This window comes from Dipodomys merriami, unplaced genomic scaffold (genome assembly GCF_024711535.1).
Source record: "Dipodomys merriami isolate MVZ:Mamm:240054 unplaced genomic scaffold, mDipMer1.0.p SCAF_2, whole genome shotgun sequence".
In the NCBI taxonomy this organism is placed as follows: domain Eukaryota; kingdom Metazoa; phylum Chordata; class Mammalia; order Rodentia; family Heteromyidae; genus Dipodomys; species Dipodomys merriami.
In genome coordinates, this window is record NW_027203381.1 from 115183520 (window position 1) to 115195628 (window position 12109).

Here is a 12109-nt window from a genome sequence, read left to right on the forward strand (position 1 = left end):
TGGCTATAGGGCTTCTTAAGTAGCATGAATTTGGGGTTGCTATTAGAAGTCCTCTGGAAGTGCTTTTCTTCCCTGCTCTGAGCAGGACAGAGACGGAGAGATATGTGTCTCCCCCAGGGTCCTCTGCTTATCTGGTACAGTTCTCATGAGAGCTGCCCCTCAGTGGCCTTAAACCTTTGTATGAGGAAGGCCTTCCAGTCACCTCGCTTGACCATGACCCATGGAAATGTGGACCAAGTCATCATGACATGTCCAGGCACCTTTGCCAATCACTGCCTCCAGCATTAGCTCTATTATCTGAGTTAATCTTTCTCAAAGTTTTTGATCCAGGAAATTCCTGCTAGGAAACTCTTGCTCTGATACCAGTTCAGGTATACTTTAAAAACATGTTTTTTATTAAGGATTATTTTCAAGTGCCTAATTGTAAGTGCTACCACTGCATTACCTAGGATGACAGTAGGCACCTACTTCCTATTTCTACTTCTTTTCTCGCTAAATGGAGACCCCCAGCAGAACCAGGATTCAGTGCCAGGAATCTGTGGTCTCTGTACTGTTCTCAGCTATTTTTATTGTTGTGCTCTCATGCTACTCTGAAATTTGGAGGCCAGGCTAATGATATGTTCCTCAGACTAGACCAGGTTAGGAATGTGAATCTATTTCATGGGCTTTTATTAAGAACGTATTTTAGAGAATGTGTGGACCTAGCATTTGGAAGTTGGAATTCCCAGGTGATCCACAAGATCCTCATCTCTCTGAGGCACTGATATGAACAACTTGTGAAAGTTGTTCTGGGAAGAGATCTCTTCGATGTTCTTGGGAGTGAGTGGCCTGTTCCCAGGCTTGCTCATTGGAGTGTGTGGATGTCCCACACAGTAAGTCTTCTGAGATTATACAACAAGTATCTTTCATGTTTCTGAAAATGGTCATCAATGAAAGGCAGTGCATTTTATGAGAGCCGAAAGGACAGTGAGATTGTGGTGTGAGATACACAGGAACTATTTAACTCCCGAAGGAGATGGATACGGGAAGACATCAGGAGCCTGTGCACATTTTCCACATTCTTGAGTTGGGGAATTCTGGAAGCATTAAGTATCATCCCTTGAGGATTGCAAGTGCCCACCGACTATTCCTGCCCATTTGTAATATTTTTGTGAAAACAAAGTTTGGTAGAAATGCTGAATTTTAAAAGATTCTACACAATTTGGCAGTGTTTTTTAAAAGGAAACGAAATATACTTTTAACTTTTGATCCAGCAATTGGTGTTCCTAAGCATTTGTCCTCACAAAAATCCTGAACAAATCTGTTTATAGTAGGAAATTTATTTGTAGTTGCTCATAGGAAATTTATTTGTAATTGCTCAAATCTTGAAAGCTGCCAACATATTCCTCAGTAAGTGAGTGAGACAATGAAGTATATTTTTCAGAGATGAACAGAAATATATGCTCAGGCCACAAAAGACATGGAAGATCTTAAGGGCATTGCTAAGTGCAAAAAGCTAAACTGAAAGGCAATGTGCCTTCAGACACTTAACTGAATGAAAAGATAAAACCATGGAGATAGTAAAAAGACTAAAGTTCACCAGAGATTAGCAGGCAGGAGAAGATGAACAGGAGGAGTTGTGTGTGTATGTGGTGGCAAGGATTGTGGAATAGTGCAATTAGTCCATGTAATAGTATAGGGGTGGACACATGTCATTTTACTTTTGTTCAGACAGAAGGCATAGTACCGAGAGTGAGCCCCAATGGGAATAGAACTCTGGGTGATAAGGGTGTATCATTGTAGTCTTCCTTACTAGAGCAAATACAACACTTTCCAGAGATGGTGAGATGAGAGAAATCTGTGCATGTGGCAGTAGAGGGCATAGAGAAATCTTTGTACTTGTACTGTTGAAAAACACCAATGCACTCCATGCCACCAGGGCACAGACCCAGTGACTCTCTCTTGAGTATCCTGCCTGGACAATCAACCTTAGATCCTGGGATGAAAATAGTAACAGTGTCCTCTTGCTCTTGGAGAGCGTAAAGCAGGGGACCTTCTTCCTAGGGCATCTTCAGTGCTGAGAGTTTTGGGGTAAGGGAATACAAGTGGTCAGGCATTTCCAATCTCAGGAAGCCTTGCAAGGACGGCTTGGTGGGAAGGCTGGTATAGGGCAGAAATCTGCCTCTGTGGAGGTTGACAAAGGGAGCTGGGAAGCTGGGCATGGTAGTGTACACCTGTAACCCCCATCACTCAGCAGGCTGAGGCAATATGATCAAGAGTTCAAGACCAGCCTGGGTTTAATGGCCAGGAATAACTTTGTCCTGAAACATCAGAGAGAGGGAGAGGAAAGGGGAGGGAGATACAGGATGGTAGAGAGAGAATGTTGGGAGAGGCTAAAAAGGCAGCTGGAAAATTCCACCTCTCACCTCTTGATTCTTTGCAAAAATCTGGGAGCTACCCATAGATAAACATGGACATATGCGTGAACAAATGATTCATTCATGGGCAGATTGACAGGCATACAATGATGCTCACATACCTAGCACACACCTGTGTGCACACATTTGGAGTTCATGTCTGTTAGAGATTAATGTACAGATGATCAAGGCAGCTTGTCACTTTGGAGGTACAAGCAGCAGCTGCTGATAAACATATCTCTTTCCATAGCCAAGGGAATTAAATGTTCTAACTTGTGTCTCCTGGGAATGCAGCAGCCTTCTAGAACAATCATCTCTCCCTGCCCTTTGGAGGTACTCTGTCTCAGTCTAAAATTCCCAGTATGGTTTCTGGCAAATACATCATGTTCGTTTTCATCAGCAGGCAGGTGGCTTTCCCACCCTCATATCTTCACTGCCCAAGGCAGCTTTGGATGGCGAGCAGATGCTGCCTACAGATGCTGGAAAGGGTGGATGGCTGACTTGGGCTGGGCTGTCCCTTTGTCCTTCACAGCTTTGCCCTTCTGATGTGGAACTGCCTCTTGCTGTTGCATAAGCTACTGAGAAATGGGGATAGGAAGGCGTTCTGGTAGTTTGGGACACTTCTGCCTTCGGGCTTCACAGGGGGGGAGCACAGGCTCAGTGGAAACAGGTCCATTTGCAAATTAACAGATGGAAGCCAATTGAATGTGGAAAAACAGCTCAACGGAGGACTCCAACCAAACAGAAAATTAACCAGAACAACACCTTTTAAGTTTAACAAGGACTTAGAAAACCACTTTGTACCACTTCTGGTATTAATAAAACGCTTTTAAAAATTAATTCAAAAGCTCTTCTGTTGAGTTAAAAAGCAAGACAGATTTCAGCGCTTCCATCTTGTTCAAATTCTCTGCTTTTGAGCGTAATAGAATTATTTTCTCTTAGAATTATTTCACTGAGGCATTTTGCAATTGTGGGGGAGAGAATAATGACTCCCTTGAATAGTCCACGTGCTGATTGCTAGAACTATACATGTGCTGCCTCCCATAGCAACCGGGACATGGGAGCTGTGTTTAAGTATCTTGAGATGGGGAGGTGATTCTGAGTTATCCAATGGGCCCAGTGTACTCCAAAAGATCCTTAAAGATGGAGGAGAAGGAAACGGCACCACAGGACTATAGGATGGAGTAAGACCCATTGAAGATGAGCAAGGGGCTACCGTCCTTCCACCAGCAGCAAGGAGAAGCAAAGAAACAGACTCTCTTCAGGAGTCTCTGGAAGGAACACAGAACTTCCTTTTTTTTCAATCTATTGTTTTAATTGTTATGGTAAAGGTGATGTACAGAGGGGTTCCATTACGTAAGTCAGGTAATGAGTACATTTCTTTTGGAACATGATCACCTCTTCCCCAGTTTTTCCCTTCCCATCCCTCTCCCCCACCAGTTGTACAGTTCATTTTCAACATAGTGAGAACAACATAGTGTCCCTGTGAGAACACAGCACTTTCAACACCTTGATTTTAAGATTTCTAAGCTCCAGGATGACCATGCTAACACAAATGTGCTGTTTCCAGCCACTGAGTTTGTGACTATTTGTTACAGAGGCTACAGGAAACTATTACAGCCCACGGTTTATTATTCATATTCTGTCTGCTAACTTTCAAAAGTATTGAATTTTGACAAGTTTGCTTCTCCTTATAGGCCTTCACCGTTTCTCTGGCTGCCTTCCATTGTCCGGCTGTTTATCGTACGAACGGCTAACATACGGTTCACGATGTTAAGTCACAAATCCACGTTGAGAGGCTTACGTCTGACTGTTTCTCATCCATCTCTGTGGGAGGATTATCCTGCTGCATCCGTTTGTGAGGATGACGTGACATGCTTCCGCAGGCAGATGGCTTAAGCAACAGGAGTGTATTTTCTTACCGTTCTGGAAGACGTAAGTCCGAAATGAAGGAGTCAGCTGGAAGGGTTTCTTCTGCAGCTCTGTCCTTGACTGGCAGATGTCCTTGACTTCCCGAGTCTCTTCTTCGTGTGCACATTTCTGGTATCTCTGTGGGTGGAAATTTCCTTTTCTTATAAGGCTACTAGTCAGACTGGATAAAAGCCTAACCTAGAAACTTCCTTTTTTTCCTCATAGATACACCACATTCTGAGGTCCTGAGGGTTAGGACTTCGACATATGGGGTACGCCTTTCACACTATAACACCCTCACAGACTCCAGGTAAGAGAGGCTCGGTGCAGCCATTCAGTTAGGGCGGTGGCACATCAGTACCATGCACTGTAACTCCATGCATAGTACTCTACACTCCAGGGTACTGAAAGGTGAATCAATTGGAATAAAAACATTTGGTCATCTTCTGACTCCCAAAGAAATGTTCCCAGAAACCATTAAACCAAGATTAAGATAGATAAGCTCTGGGGAGGCAGAAATAATCACAGAAAAATCTCCTTTTTTGCAATTGAAAATTTTTATATTCTATATGATTATTCATTTACATTTATAATGTCCCCATTGATTACTCCAACACCCCATCTAAAACAAGAGCTATCTTCAAAATACAAAGAAAGTGACAGCAATAATAACAGCAATTCTTACTGAATAGTCAGTGTAGATTGAACAGTCAGGAAGTAAATTCTGCCAGAACTCTGGTGTAATTAATAGCTGGACTCCTAATGAATGCCCAGAATTCACTAGAGAGGTATTTTTCTTGGGACTTTTGAAGGAAGAACAATTAGTTTAAATTGTATCTGCAATCCTGTATTCCACTGATGATTTGATAAAATAATATATTCAGTAGATGATTTTCCTATAAACCCATTTGACATTGGAAATCTCTACTTCTTTCTGCAGTTCAATAGCCTGGAGCAGCTGTATATTAATTTCACCAATGAGAATCTACAACAGTTTTTCAACCACCACATGTTTGTGCTGAAGCAGGAGGAATACAAGAAGGAAGGCATTGAGTGGACGTTCCTTGACTTTGGGATGGACCTGGCTGCCTGCATCGAGCTCATTGAGAAGGTCTGTTTGACTTCCAAGGAAAGGTCTGGCTGTACAGATGGCTTTCCTAAATATCTTAAACAATTCTAGACAGTTTCCCTGTACTCTCAAATAGTTTATTTTTTAATTCACAGAAAAATCTTATGAGCTTGGGTGGTAGGAGAATGGGAAAGGAGGGATAGAAGTAAATTCAGTCTATCTAAATGGGAGAAATGTTCTTTAAGAATTATTTTAAAAAAACAACAAACAACAGCTGGGTGCCAGTGGCACATGCTTATAATCTTAGCTACTAGGGACACTGAGATCTGAGGAGGGATGGTTCCAAGCCACCTGGGCAGAAAAGTCCCCATGAGACTCTTATCTCCAAGTAATAAGCAAAAAGCCCCAAGTAGAGCAATGACTCAGTTGGTACAGTGCCAGCCTTGAGCAAAAATAAAAAAAGCTCAAAGACAGTACCCAGGCCCTAAGTTCAAGCCCCAGGACCAGCATACACACACACACACACACACACAGAGTTTTAAATTTCTGCACGGGAAATGTAAAATGTTTTGGCAAAAGATGCAAAAACAGACTGGAAAATATATTAGACTAGGAATTAATATTCAAAACACATTAAGAAAAATAAAAGTAGAGGAAAATGAATTTAATTGCCAGAAGGGGGATTATAAATGACCCATAAACCCCCAAAGATGCTCAAGCTCAAAGAAAACAAATAAAAAGAACAAAGAAAACTATTTCCCAGTAACTGAATTGATAAAATCAAGCATGCAACTATTTCAACTTTTGGCAAAGTCATAGGGGAAATGGTACTTTCATCAATTGTTGCTAGAAGTGTAAATTTGTTAGGGCATCTTGGAGAAATTTGGCAGTGTCTAGAAAAATGTGACTGGGAATTACACTTGTGGATGTATATTGAGCAATCTCCTACATATTTCCATAAGGGTCTTCTATACAGTTACACTGTAACATTGCTAACAATGGGAGGGGGGAGAGGAGAAACAATGACTAAAACACCTCTCGATAGAGGAATAAATACAATCTGAAACCTCATACCTTAATTTAAAAGCCTAAAGCTGATTATATATCAGCACTAAATACATTTTAGAGATAAGGCAGAATGTGAAAGAAACATGCAGATCAATGGGAGATATACAGAAATCACATATTTCAGAACCAAAACTGAACAAGGCATGCCTTTGTGTGTGTTGTAAATTGACTGAGCTAAAAGTATCCGTATGATGGGGTGCATACAATATTCACTACATGAATAGATAATACAATGCTTATATCAGGTTAAATATATTCACCCTCAAACATTTGTCATTTCTTTTGGTAAAAACTTGCCAAATCCTTCCTTCTAGCTTTTGGAAGTGTAGAGTTTAGTCTTGTTATCTGTAGTCACCATACTTGTACAATAGCACCACAGAGATTCTGCCCCTATGGAACTAATTATGTAGCCATTGACCATTGGCCAACTTTCTCCATCTCTCTCCCTCTCTGTGGACGTTTAGATGGATGTATATGGTCCTAGATGTAAACAATGCAAGGGCACATGGTTGCTTTAGTCTCTAGGGGCATAACTAGGGAGCTAGTCGGCTTATAGGCTTTGGTTAATATACACACTGACCTCACCTGGCCTCCCTTCCTCCCTCTGTCCCTCCCTTCCTCCTTTCTTTCTTCCTCAAAATTCATAAGAAGCAGTTATGATGAGAGTTAATATTAGTTCATTGTAAACTGTGGAATTATAAAACTTTAAAGTTATTCGTTTTGTTTTCCTGTAATGGAAGCTGCAGAATGCAGAAACCAAGCCAGACAAATGACCTAGTGTGGATAGAAGTAAAGTCATAAACTGTACACCTTCTTCTAATAGAACCCCTATTAGAAGAAGGAAAAACAGACCTAGACAAATGAAAAAAGAGTTTGTTTTGTGAATGCTGGGATTGACAGAAGCCTGGCTGCTTCCATGTCATAAACAAGTACTCAAAGTTAAGAGCGCCCACTCTGGGGTTACCGAACATCAAACCCTTCTTTTTGCTCCCTAAACAAATGGCTCCAGGCTCTGGAGGTTGATGATGATGATGATGATGATGATGATGACGATGATGATGATTTCTGGTTCCAATAAGTGAGTCCTCTTTCCTGGAGCAAGTAAAGATATTTTTAGGCAGCTCAAATTGCTCAGGAAAATTCTCTCTCTCATCTATATCTATATCTATATCTATCTCTATGTCTATAGAGATATAGAGATAGAGATAGATTTTATCTATAGAGATATAGATATAGAGATAGATATTATATCTATCTATAAATATAGATTATATATAGATTATATCTATAGATATAGATTATATCTATAGAGATAGATATAATTTATTCCTGTAGACTCCATTTGTTGGTTCTGTTTCTTTTCATTTTGTTTGGAGTAACAGAAATACAAAAGATCTTTTTTGTTTGTTTGTTTTTGTCAGTCATGGGGCTTGAACTCTGGGCCTGGGCGCTGTCCCTCAGCTCTTCAGCTCAAGGCTAGCACTCTACCACTTGAGCCACTGCACCACTTCTGGTTTTCTAGTGTTTAATTGGAGATAAGTGTTACACGGAGTTTCCTGTCCAGCTGGCTTTGAACCTTGATCCACAGATCTCAGCCTCCTGAGTAGTTAGGATGACAGGTGTGAGCCACCAGTGTCCGGCACAAAACATCTTCAACAGAGATCTCCTTCAAACTATGTAATGGCTATCCTACATTGATCAATTTTTCTACCTTAAAAGGTAAAGGGCTTTTTACACAAATGCAGTCATATGAACATCACACGAGGAGGTCACCAGAAACTTAAAACAATTGTGGAAATCACTGTGAAAGTTCTATTTGGACATATAGAGGACATTAACCTTTCTACTTCCAAAACAAGAGCCAGGCTCATGCTGGTTTTTCTGCGAGATGGCTGAGGGGCAATGGAGCCTTCCTGTAAGGGAGAAGTACATTATTGATGAGCAATGCTTATCAGGCTGGAAACACAGCTACAAAGGGGAACTGGATGCCTAGCTATCACCTGATACTTCAACAGACTAAGAGACAGCTACATGATCCTCTTATTAATGATATTGTATATTTTATAAGGCAGTCACAATATCAACTATGGTGCTAAGAGGTGCTAACAAAGCTACCAATGTTGACCCTTAAGTCTGACTTAAAGGTCAAATGGGGGACACTGGATTGATATTTATTGGTAGATTTCCTTTTTTGCCTGCTTGAAAAGTAACTGAGGGACAAGGAAGGTTGTTAGCTCTGAGTTCTAGAGAAACTCTTGGTTGATATTGCTGTTCGAGAAACCTGAGCAGCAAGAAGAAAGAAGGAAGGAAACTAGTTCAACCTATCACTTGTGGTAGGATAGAGATTCCAACTCAGCCTCTTGGGATTCAGATGTCTTTTTTTTCTTCCTCTTTTAACCTCACTATTCTCCAAGAGATTGTACAGCTATCAAAAGCAACAGTTAAAATATTTAAGCCTAAACTCAAATAGGCTCTGACAACTTTATGGTATTTTCTTGGTGGGAGAATGTGTCCACTGCTGAAATAAACCAGACTCAAAAAGATGCTATTAAAATAAAAAACAGAGTGAGCCCAAGGTAAAGCTAAAGTAATGGCTTTATTTCCTCTTATAACTCTATATTAGATCATTTTCTAAGTTGCAATAGTGAAATACCCGAGACCAGGTGCTTTATGAAGAAAAGACGTTTATTTGGCTCTTGGGTTTGGAAGCTGAAAGTTCAGTGTTAACACTGGTTCTAGTGATACCACCATACACACACTGCATCATAATTGTGAGAATGAGAAGATGACAGAGACAGACCGACAGACAGACAGACAGAGACAAAGAGATTGGTCATATGGCTAAGACAGAGGCCAGAACTCAAAGTGGCTCTGATATAACACTGGTCCTTCTTGAGTGAATTCATATTCCCATGAGAATCACCTTAATCCCATCTAAGGTCTTCCACACCAATGATCTAAGGACCTTTCACTAGGCCCATTTTGAGTGTCAGGGTGGGGTAGGGGTTGGGGAGGGGGAGGTAGGGCATGAACTCAAGGCCTGGGCACTGTCCCTGAGCTCTGTCACTCAAGTCTAGTGCTCTACTACTCTGAGCCACACCTCCACTTCTGGTTTCCTGATGTTAATTGGAGCTAAGGGTCTCAGGGACTTTCCTGCCCTAGGCTGGCTGTGAACCATGATCCTCAGATCTCAGCCTCCTAAGTAGCTAGGATGACAGGTGTGAGTACCAGTATCTGGCTAAGCCCCACTTTAAAGATTCCATACCATTTCCAAAGACTTCCACTTGGAAGATCAAGCTCCCAACACTTGAACCTTATAGAGACATACTTAGTTCTTATACAAATCACAGCATCTCCTGAAATTTTATTATTAAGCCATGGTTTTAGAAGCAATCCTATTAAAAATCACTTCAATACAAATTTGAATGCAGAAGAGAATGGAGAGCGCTCTTCCCTTAAAATCCTGGTCCTGTCCCCCACCTGTGTCCATTTCACCCCTAAGCTACTTTGGGGGGAGGGGAGATATCAGTCCCAGGGCTTGAACCCAGGGTCTGGGAACTGTCCCTGCACTGTGCTGAAGGTTAGTGCTCTACCACTTGAGCCATAGCTCCCCTTCTGGCTTTTTGCTGGTTAATTGGAATCTCATTGATTTTCTTGCCTGGGCTGGCTTTCAACTATGATCCTCAGAGCTCAGTCTCTTGAGTAGCTAGGATTACAAATGGGAGCCATCGGTGCCTAGCTATAAACTACATCTAATATGGCTTCCAGTCGTCCTCCTCTCCTCATCTTAGGGTGTCTGATGATCTATGATAGAAAACAAGGATTTCATAAAGTTTCTCTTCCTGCTGTATGTTTGTTGGTTTGGGGCTAGAGTGAATTAAAGTCAGTTTTATTTGGAGGGTTTTGCAGTGCTCCTTGACATTTCTGGAGATCTGATGGAGAAAGATGAAGGCAGAATGAAACGTAAGGGCCTGCAGCAACACAGGTGTTCACGGGGCTTTACTGCTTTGTTGTACAACCTTGGCTAGTGGGATACAGTCAGGAGAATAGCGGAAAAGCGTGAATGGCTGGAATGGTTTGAGAGACCACAAAATTACATTTCTCTACTCTACATGGAGAAAAACTGTAACGGGCCTGTCCATCACCAGCTCACCTTGCCTGGATGTCCTAGAACCAAGCAGAGAGCAAAGGAGACGTTACTGCAGTCACTAAGAGATAATGGATTCACTTAGTAATGGTGGTTTTCTATGTCTTCCTGCTGTCTTTTGCTTTAAATCTATAATTGCTAAATTAAGTGGTAGAGGTTCTTGGGCAGTTACCCCTTCAACTTGCAATTCCCTAATTAAGGAAAAGACTGAGATTGCCGAGGGCATTACCCAAGTGTCATACCCAACCCTGCCTTGCGCATTTCAGGCCCACAAGGACTGTATTTTTTCCAGAGTTCCTCCAGACTGCTGCCCACTGGGGAAGCTGATTCTCCAAACTCAAGCTTCAGTAATTAGAAAAACGTATTGGAAGTATTTTCAAGCATTTTGAAGCTGAAAATGTGCCCATATATTTTAAACAACCCCAGAGGGATGAAGCAACGAGGAATGGCCAGGCTGGACGAGAAGCAGCCTGAAGCTGAAGGCTCAGGACAGACGTGTGCCAATGACAAATTATTGGATGAGATTTCTGAGCAAGAATCAAGTATTTTAGGCCTCCAGCATTTGTGGAAATCATTTTAGCAGGCATTAGTGTGGTACTAAGACAATGATTTGTTTTCTCAAAATCCAAATTAAGAAATTGTGTGGCTCCATGTTCCCATTAAGGGTGCACCCTTTTATTTAAAAAAAAAAAAAAAACTTCTACCTAAATTTATGAGAGTCCCTGAGACAGAGTCATCTGGGTTTTAAAATGCCAGGTGTCTTAGAGACCCAAAGAATCACTGGTAATTGATCAATGATGACCAGCCTGAAAGGACTTCCACATATATAAATCATAAGCCAGAAGGAAACATTAAGGGAGAGGACAGAGGGCTTATTTGGAGAGTACCACAAATAATTATAAGTTATGGGAACAGCTAACAAAATAAGACATGTTGATGAGAAACATCGGGATGAATTGGCAATGCTTTTGCCGTACAATAGAAAACTTGTTTCAAATTTGCTTCCAACAGATGCATAGCATGGTGGATGAGGAACTGGGTTTTATTCCAGGCTCAAATTTAAGTTTGGAAATGAAATTTAGGAAGGTATGCCTCATTTCACAGAAACTAAACAGTTTCTGAACACCCTTACATAAGGCATTAGTAGAAATGGGTCAGATTTGATGATCCCAGAATCTGTAGGCTAAGAAGAAACCAATTTCTCTTGGTTTGGAGATTTCATCTATGTTCATTTATTGATGCAATTTAATATTCCTCCCTGAGAATCTTTATATGTCTCGCCACAATCTAATTCCAACCACTCATCTCTTTCAACAACAGTGTGTGCAAGAAACTCTTGAGGGGGGAACATGGCTTGTTACATGACCATAGAACATTTAAGCATACATTTCTGCTCAGTTAAGTTGCAGCTGTTAATTTTTCTTTAGATCCTAATGCCCTTATAGTCTTCAGGTCCTTCATACTTGTGCCAAATATGGAAGTCAAGTGTTTTATTTCTCCTTTCATATGAATGACGTG